This window comes from Hypanus sabinus, chromosome 5 (genome assembly GCF_030144855.1).
Source record: "Hypanus sabinus isolate sHypSab1 chromosome 5, sHypSab1.hap1, whole genome shotgun sequence".
Classification (NCBI taxonomy): Eukaryota; Metazoa; Chordata; class Chondrichthyes; order Myliobatiformes; family Dasyatidae; genus Hypanus; species Hypanus sabinus.
The window spans coordinates 173912439-173922652 of record NC_082710.1 but is presented as its reverse complement, the minus strand read 5'-3'; positions in this window follow the sequence as shown (position 1 = coordinate 173922652).

Here is a 10214-nt window from a genome sequence, read left to right as displayed (position 1 = left end):
TGTCATGGTCCACGTAGGTACCAATGATACGGGTATGACAAGTGACGGGTCCTGCACAGGGAACTCAGGGAGCTTGGTGTCAATTTAAAAGGGCAGGACCTTCAGGTCTGTGATCTCAGGATTGCTACCTGTCACATGCTAGTGAGGCCGGAACTAGGAAGATTATAGAGTTTAACTTGTGACTAAGAAATTGGTAGGGGGGAGGGCATTAAATTTTTGGATCATTGGGCTCTCTTCCAGGGGAGGTGGGACCTGTACAGCAGGAACTGTTTGCACCTGAACTGGAAGGTCCTGCATGAGAGGTTGGTCAAGAAGGTTCAGTCGCTCAGCATTCAAGGTGAGGTAGTAAATTGGTTTAGACATTGGCTTTGTGGGAGAAGCCAGAGAGTGGTAATAGAAGGTCGCCTCTCTGACTCGAGACCTGTGACGTGTGTTGTGCCGCAGGGATTGGTGCTGGTTCCTTTGACGTTTGTCATCTATGCAATGATCTGCAATAGATCATTCCACATCGATGGTAGCTTCTGGAATTCATTCAAACACTGCCTGACTCTCTGTGGTTTTCAGGTATTTCCTGTTCATTTTTAGTTTATTGACCATCTGATACAAACAAACAAACAACTAAAAAAGATCTTTCATTCCAGGAAAGCTACTGGCATTCATTGAGGAATGGCTGAGATTCAAGAGGCAGTAAGTGGGAATGAAGGGGGCTTTTTCTGGTTGGCTGCCAGTGTCTAGCTGTGTTCCCCAGGGACTGCTACTTTTCACATTGTTTGTCAATGATTTACATAGAAAGCATAGAAACATAGAAAACCTACAGCACAATACACACCCTTTGGCAGGTGTATGGGGTGGAGTGGGGTCCAGAATCAGCCATGACAGAATGGCAGAGCAGTCTCAATAGGCTGAATGGCCTATTTCTACTCCTCTGTCTTATGCTCTATCTGTCACAAGAGATTCTGCGGATGCTGGAAATCCCAAGCAACACAAGCAAAGTGCCGGAGGAACTCAGCGGGTCAGGCAGGGGAATAAACAGTTGATGTTTCACACTGAGAACCTTCATCAGGACAAGAAGGAAAGCAGCAGAAGCCAGGATTAGACGGGGAGGATAAGGAGTACAAATGGCTTGTGATCGGTGAGGCCAGGTGAGTGGGTGGGGAGGGAGCATGAAGGAAGAAGCTGGGAGGTGGAAAAGGTAAAGAGGTGAAGAGAATCTGATGTTGAGGGGATGGACACCGGAATAAAGGGGAGGATGGGGGATCCAGAGGGAGGTGATAGACAGGTGCGGAGAACAGAAGGGGTTGCAGTGGAACCAGAGTGGGGAGTGCAAAAAGAGGGGGGGATAAGTTACCGGAAATTGGAAAAATACATTTTCATTCGGTCAGGTTGTAGCTACCCAGATGGCGTGTTACATGTTTCTCCTCCGACCTGAGTGTGTCCTCATCGTTGCAGTAGAGGAAGCCATGAACTGACATATCGGAATGGGAATGGGAAGTGGAATTGAAATGGATGGCCACTGGAATCTCAGATTTTGTAGTGGATGGAGAAAAGGCGCTCAATGATATGGTCTCCCATTCTATGCCGGATCTCACCAATGGATAAGGGAGTTGCAAAGAGAGGAAAGCTGAGGAAAAGATTTCTATAGAAAGTTGGAAAATTAGTCAGCTCCATCATGGGTACCAGCCTCTGTAGTATCCAAGACATCTTCAAGCAACGGTGTCTCAGAAATGCAGCCTCCATTATTAAAAATAACCATCAGCCAGGACACACTATCTTCTCAGTTTTACAAGCCTGAATGCCCACACTCAGTGATTCAGGAACAGCTTTTTCCCTTCTGCCATATTTCCTGTGATTCATTGCTTTATTTTTTTTCTATATTTATCATGTATGGCATTGTCCTGCTGCCACTAATTTCATGACCTGTTCCGGTGATGTTAAACCTGATTCTGTTCCAGGTGAGTTGCAGTATTTGGTGGAACACAGCAGCCCAGGCAGTATCTATAGGAGGAAGTACAGTCGATGTTTCGGGCCGAGACCCTTCATCAGGATTCGTCATCTATCAATTCGGATCTCCCCCTCTCCCTCCCACTTTTATATCTCTTATCTTTTCTTTCAGTTAGTCCTCATTTTCTCCCCAGCTAAATAAAAGTCTACCCATTTATTTCTTCCACCAAAGTGCATGACCATACACTTTCCAACATTGTATGTCATTTGCCATTTCTTTGCCCATTCCCCTAAACTATTTAAGTCTCTGCAAGCTGTTTCCTCAACACTGCCCATTTCTCCGCCTACGTTTGTATCATCTGCCAATTTAGCCACAAATCCATTAATACTGCAGTTGAAATCGGTGACATACATCGTAAAAAGCAGCAATCCCAACACTGACCCCAATGGAGTTTCACTTGTAACCAGCAGCCAGCCAGAATAGGATCCCTTTATTCCCACTCTCTGCTTTCTAGCAACCAGTCAATGCTCCACTCATGCTAGTAACTTCCCTGTAATTCCATGGGCTCTTATCTTGCTAAGCAGCCTCATGTTCAGCACTTTGTCAAAGGCATTCTGAAAATCCAAGTACACCACGTCTACTACATCTCCTTTGTCGATCCTGCTTGCAACTTCCTCAAATAATTGCAGGAGGTTTGTCAGGCAGGATTTTCCTTTCAGGAAAACCTTGCTGGCTTTGGTGTATTTTGTCATGTGCCTCCAGGTGCTCCATAATCTCATCCCTAACAGTTGATTCCAACAACTTCCCAACCACTGATGTCACCTATAGTTTCCTTTCTGGTCCCTCCCACGCTTCTTCTTTAGCGGAGTAACATTTGCAATTTTTCAGTCATCCGGTACAATGCCAGAATCTATTGATTCTTGAAAGATCATCATTAATGCCTCCATAATCTCTCCTGCTGCTTCCTTCAGAACCCAAGGGTGCATTCCATCAGGTCCAGGAGATTTATCCAACGTCAGACCATTAAACTTCCTGGGCACCTTCTCAGTCATAATTTTCACTGCACAAACTTCACTTCCTTGACACTCTTGAATGTCCGGTATACTGCAGACATCTTCCACTGTGAATACTGATGCAAAATAAGCATTCAGTTCCTCTGCCATCTCTGCATCTCTCATTCCAATATCTACAGCATCATTTTGTATTAGTCCTAAATCTGCCCTTGACTCTCTTTTTATATACTTAAAAAAAGCTTTAGTATCTTCTTTGGTATTAGTCACCAGCTTTCTCTCATAATTCATCTTTTCCTTTCTAATGACCTTAGTTTCCTTCTGCAAGTTTTTAAAAGCTCCCCAATCCTCTATCTTCCCACTAGCTCTGGCTTCCTTGTATGCTCTCTCTTTTTGCTTATACCTTGGCTCTGACTTCACTTGTCAGCCACATAGTGTCCTTCTTTCCTTTGAAAATTTCTTATTATTTGGAATGTATCTGTCTCGCACATCCCTCATTTTTCACAGAAACTCCAGCCATTGCTTCTCTGCTGTCCTTCCTGCTAATGTCCCTTTGCAGTCAACCTTGCCCAGTTCCCCTTTCATGCCATTGGAATATCCTTTATTCCACTGAAATACCAACGCATTGGAATTTAGTTTCTCCTCAAATTTCACAATGAACTAAATAATATTGTGATCACTGTTCCCTAAGGTTTCCTTAATGTCTTATCACCTCTGGATCATTGTACAACACCCAACCTAGCACAGCCGATCCCTTAGTGGGCTCAACAACAATCTGTGCTAAGAAGCCATTCCTTAGACATTCTACAAGTACTCCGTCTGGAGGTCCAGTACTGGCCTGGTTTTCCTAATCCACTTTCATGTTAAAATCCCCAATGATTATCATAACATTGCCCTTCTGACACGCCTTTTCTATCTCCTGTTGTAATTTGTAATCCACATCCGGGATGCCATTAGGATCCTTTTACTCTTGCCATTTCTTAACTCAGCCCATAGAGACTCTATACCTTTCGATCCTATGTCAACTCTTTCCAATGGTTTAATATTATTTCTTATACACAGGGTCACACCACCCCCTCTGTCTACTAACATATCTTTCCGATACACCATATCCCTGGACGTTCAGCTGCCAATGGCAGCCATCCTTTAGCCAAGTTTCAGAGATGGTCACAACAGCATATTTGCCAATCTGTTGCTGAATTTCAAGATCATCCATTTTATTCCTTAAGCTGCGTGCATTCAAATACAACACTTTCAGCCCAGTATTTGTTGCTTTCTGTTTTAACTGCACCACATCTCTATTGCCCTGTAACTCGTGCCACTGGCTGTAACTAAGCCTCATTTCCTACCTGTTCTTTCTATAATCTCTGTTGCACGCTATCTTTGATTTATTTCTGTTTTCCCCTTCCTCAACCTTATCACTCCGGTTCCCTTCCCCCTGCCAAATTAGTTTAAACCCTCCCTAAGATTTGCCCTTTAGGAAATTGGACCCCTTTGGGTTCCGGTGTAACATGTCCTTTTTGTACAGGTTGTACCTTCCCCAGAAGAAGCCCCAATGATTCAGGATTCTGAAGCCCTGCCCCCTACACCAGTCTCTCAGCCACACATTCATATGCCTGATCATGTTATTCTTGCACTCACTAACTTGTGGCACAGGTAGTAATCCCGAGATTACTGTCCTAGAAGACCTGCTTTTCAGCTTCCTACCTACTCACTGAATTCTCTCTTCAGGCCCTCCTCCCTTTTTCTACCTCTGTCAGTGGTACCAATGTGTACCAAGACTTCTGGCTGTTGACCCTCTCCCTTCAGAATACTCTGCACCCGATCTGAGACATCCCTTATCGTGGCACCTGGGAGGCAACGCAACATGTGGGTATCTCTGTCAGGCTGACAGAACCTTCTGTCTGTTCCCCTCACTACGGACTCCCTTAGGAATACCGTATTCCTCATCTTCCTCTTTCCCTTCTCATTCCAGTGCCTCATTCGGTCCATCCGTCACTCAGCCTGACTCACATGATCATTGGGGACACGTGTCATCTGAACAAGGATTGAATGAGACACGTAGGTGGGGAGGAGAGGCCAATGCAGGGTCACAGGAAGCTACCACGTAGTGAACAGGGTGCAGCAAATGGAGCAGTGGGCAAGTGTTGGAGGCATGAGGTCTGAGAAAGGGTGACAACAGGGTGAGGTGCAGGGGAAATCCTGGAGGAGAGGACGAGATTGATTTTTATTTTATTTATTTATTAATGTGGAATAGGCCCTTCTGGCTCATCACTCCTCACTGCTCAGCTATCCCCAGTCGAATCAGGGAACAATTTACAGTGACCTACCAACTTGCCAACTAGTATGTCTTTGGATTGTGGGAGGAATCCTGAGGTCTTATCAGGGAGAGGGCAGGAGATTGAAGGGAAATGGATCAGTCGTGATGAAACCCCGAAGCAGACTCAATGGGCCGAATGGCTTAATTCTGCTCCTATATCTTTATGGTCTTGTGTTCACTTGGAGGAAACCGACACAGTCGTGGGGAGAACCTACAAACTTGTTACAGGCAGCAGCAGGAATTGAACCTGGGTCGCTGGTAGTGTAAAGTGTTGTGCTAGCCACTAGGCTACTGTGCCACCCTGGACCAAGGGTGAGGGAGGATCAGGTGAGTCTGGGCATAAGTGAAGTCAAGGCTTGGATCAGAGTGTGAGTGTGTGTGTGTGTGTGTGTGTGTGTGTGAGAGAGATAGAGAGACAGAGAGAGAATGTATAAACGTAGAAACATTGAAAACCTGCAGCACAATATAGGCCCTTCGGCCCACAAAGTTGGCCTGAACATGTCCCTAGCTTAGAAATTACTAGGGTTACCCATAGCCCTCTATTGTTCTAAGCTCCATGCACCTATTCAAAAGTCTGTTAAACGACCGTACCATATTCACCTCCACCACCATTGCCGGCAGCCCATTCCATGCACTCACCACTCTCAGTGTAAAAAAACTTACCCCTGACATCTCCTCTGTACCTATACCCCAGCACCTTAAACCTGTGTCCTCTTGTGGCAGAATGTCTGAGACGTCTCGGCTTTCCAGGTAAATGCAGATTCAGCACTGGTCCGTTTTCCATAATTATTTTTAAACTGTTTGAAAGATGCTCACTGGGGTAAAGTACCTCCCCACTGACATGTTAACCCTTTCCCAGACACACTTACTGTGAGGTGTCAAGTGTACTCCAGTCAAGCTATCTACATATATCTTGTCAAAACAATCAGAAACACATTTTACAAATTATGCCCTGACAAATCCCTCAGCACGATGACCATCCCAGTCAATATTAAGGATGTTGATATTGCTTCTTATTGCAATTTTAATATTTCAATAAGTATTTAATATTCCCATTCCAACAGGGACGTGAACCAGGATGAAGGAGTTGAGGCTAAGCCAGCAGGTTTACAAGTGGATGATGGGTGTAACATTAGTGTAAGGAAGGACAAGCGAATGATTGGGTACAGAGCAAAGAGTTAAATTGTACCACAGAGGCAAAATTCAAAAGGGCAAAGAAAGCAGGAGTGATGGTGGGGTATTAAAATGCACATGCCTCTCGGAATATGGTGGACAATCTTGTGGCACAACTAGAGATTGGTCAGTATGACATTGTGGGCATCACTGAGCCCTGCTGTGGCTGAAAGAAGGCCATGCTTGGGAGCTTAACACCAAAGCATATACTTAGTATCGAAAGGACAGGCTGGAAGGCAGAGGCAGTGGTGAGGCTCTGTTGGTAAGAGATGGAATTATATCTTCAGAAAGAGGTGACATAGGGTCAGAGAATTTTGAATCTTTGTGGGTGGTGCGAAGAAACTACAAGGGTAAAAAAAAATTGTGTGTCTCATATATAAGCCTCCAAATAGTAGCCAAGATGTGGGGTTAAGATTGGAAAGGGAACTGGAAAAGGAATGTAATAAGAGAAATTTTAATTACCCAATTGTAATAGGGGAATTCTAAATGCCAGGAGATTGGGATAATTAAGTTGTTGACTGATCTCTATAGAGGGAGTTTGTTGAATGCCTACGAGATGGCTTTTTAGAGCAGCTTGTGCTTGAGCCTTCTCAGGGAAAGGCCATCTTAGATCGGGTGTTGTGTAATAACCTTGATCTTATTAGGGAGCTTAATGTCAAGCAACCCTCAAGAGGCAGTGATCACACTATGACTGAATTCATACTGCAATTTGGGAAGGAGAACCACAACTCACATGTATCACCATAGAGGAATAGAGGGAATGACAGAGGCATCAGAGAGGAGCTTACCCAAGTGGATTGATACTGTTGGGGATGATAGTAGAGCAGAGATAGCTGAAGTTTCTGGGAATAGTTCACAAGGCACAGAAGTGAATCTTTTAAAATTCAACAACTAAATAAGCCATAAGAAGGGAAAAGATGAAATATGAGGTTAGACAAGTCAATAACATAAAAAGTTTTGTCAGTTATGTAAAAAGTAAAAGGGAGGTGAGAATTGATATTAGACCACTGGAAAATGATGCTGGTGAGGTTCAATTGGGGGACAAAGAAATGACAGATGAACTGATGAACTTTACATCGATCTTCGACACTAGCAGGGTGCCAGAGCTCTGTGAGTGCCAGAGAGCTGGAATGAGTGTCATTGCTATACAATGGAGAAAGTGCAAGGCAAACTCGAAGCTCTTAATGTGGAGAAGTTACCTGGGACAGATGGACAACATTCCAGAGTCTCATGTCTGGTTGCTGAAGATATAATGGTATTGATCTCTGATTTCATGATCATTTGACTTTGGCATGGTCCCGGAAGACTGGAAGACTGCAAATGTCTCTCCACTCTTTAAGAAGGGAGGAAGGCAAAATTAAGGTAATTATAGACCAGTTAGCCTAACCTCATGGTTGGGAAAGAGCTGGAGACTGTTATGAAGGATGAGGTTTTGTGTGGTTGAGGATGCATGGAGGTGGGGTGAGAGAGGAGGGGGAGTGAGGGTCTGTGCGAGGAATGCTGGAGGAGGAACCAGGATGTGGGGTTGTAGGAGAGAGGGTCTAAGTGAGGCTGCATAGTAATTGAGGTGTAGGGAAGAGTTTTGGAAAGTTAGAGGCAACATTGGGAAACGAGAGGAGGAGGCAGTGGTTAATGTTCCTGTGCCTCAGCCTAGCTGTGTGTGTCTGTGTGAGTGTGGTGTGGAGAGCACCCAGTGTTTAGAGTGGCTTTGGCTGATCAGGCTAGTGAGTATTTGGTAGATAACTCTCCTGATAGATTGTATTAAGGAAAAGGAGCTACAGCTCGATGACCTTTGACATATGGGAGAATGAGGAAGTGTTAGGAGGTACAGAGAGGTAATTACCCCTAGAAGAGCAGAGAGGTGAAGAGAACTGCAGTATTGAAAGGAGATTCCATAACTAGAGGAACAGAGATGAGATACTGTGCGTGCAATAGAGACACCCAAATGTTATATTGCTTCCCAAGTGCTAGGATCAGGGATGTCTCAGATCGTGTCCATGGCATTCTCAAGGCTGAGGGTGAGCGGTCAGAAGCCCTGGTAAATATTGGTAAGAATGAGAGGGGTAGGTAAGCTGAGGAGGTCCTCAAGAGAGATTTTAGGGAGGTAGGTAGAAAGCTGAAAACAGGTCGTCCAGGTTTTATGATTTCTGGATTGCTGCCTGTGCCACGTGCCAGTGGGGGTAAGAATAAGATGATATGACAGGCAGGTAGATGAATGACAGAGCTGAGGATGAGGTTGCTAATTTACAAACAGAGGTTATCTGTAGTGAGACTCCTAGCAAGAAGTGACAGATGATAGGGCAAAATTGTTGTCAACAGGAAGAGTTGCAATGTGAAAGGCAGGTAAAATCAAAAAGAGTGAACACAGTACAGGAGATCTTATATTTGAGTGTGCAGTATATGGAATAAGGCAGATGAATATGTAGCCCAGTCAGAGATTGGCATGTATGATGTTGTAGGCATCACTGAATCTTGGCTCAAAGAAGATTATAGCTGGGAGCTCAACGTCCAAGGATATATATAACCATATAACAATCACAGCATGGAAACAGGCCATCTTGGCCCTCCTAGTCCATGCCGAACTCTTAATCTCACCTAGTCCCACCTACCCGCACTCAGCCCATAACCCTCCACTCCTTTCCTGTCCATATACCTATCCAATTTTACCTTAAATGACACAACTGAACTGGCCTCTACTACTTCTACAGGAAGCTCATTCCACACAGCTATCACTCTCTGAGTAAAGAAATACCCCGTCGTGTTTCCCTTAAACTTTTGCCCCCTAACTCTCAAATCATGTCCCCTCGTTTGAATCTCCCCTACTCTCAATGGAAACAGCCTATTCACGTCAACTCTATAACACATTGTATCAAAAGGACAGGCAGGAAGGCAAAGGACGTGGCATTGCTCTCTGGTAAAAAATGAAATCAAACCAGAAGAAAGAGGTGATATATGCTCAGAAGGTATTGAATTATTCTGGATAGAGTGAAGGAACTGCAAGGGTAAGAAGACCCTGATAGGAGTTCCAGAGCCAAAGAAAGTATTCACCCCTCCACCCGGGATATTTCATGTTTTATTGTTTTTCAACATTGAATCACAATAGATTTAACTTGGCTTTTTTGGACACTGATCAACTGAAAAAGATTATTTTGTGTTAAAGTGAAAACAGGTCTCCACAGAGTAATCTAAATTAATTACAAATATTAAATACAAAATGTTTAATTGCACAAGTATTCACCCCACTTCAAGTCAGTATTTAGTAGATGTACCTTTGGCAGCAATTACAGCCTTGAGTCTGTGTGGGTAGCTCTCTATCAAATTTTCACAGCTGGAAACTTCAATTTTTCCCCATTCTTATTTACAAAACTGCTTAATCTCTGTCAGGTTGCACAGGGATCATGAGTGAAAGGCCCTTTTCACATTGACCCATAGCTTTTCAATTGGATTGAGGTCTGTGCTCTGACTTGGCCACTCTAGGACATTAACATTCTTGTTTTAAAGCCATTCCTGTGTAGGTTTGTCTTTGTGCTTGGGTCATTGCTTGCTGGCAAGCAAATCTTCTCCCAAGTTGCAGTTCTCTTGCAGACTGCATCAGGTTTTTCTCCAATATTTCTCTGTATTCTGCTGCATTCATTTTACCCTCTAACTCCATAAGTCTTCCAGGGCCTGCTGCAGTGAAGCAACCCAACAGCATGATGCAGCCATCACAATGTTTCATGGTGGGGATGGTGTGTTTGTGATGACCTGTGGTATTGGGCTTATGCCAAAC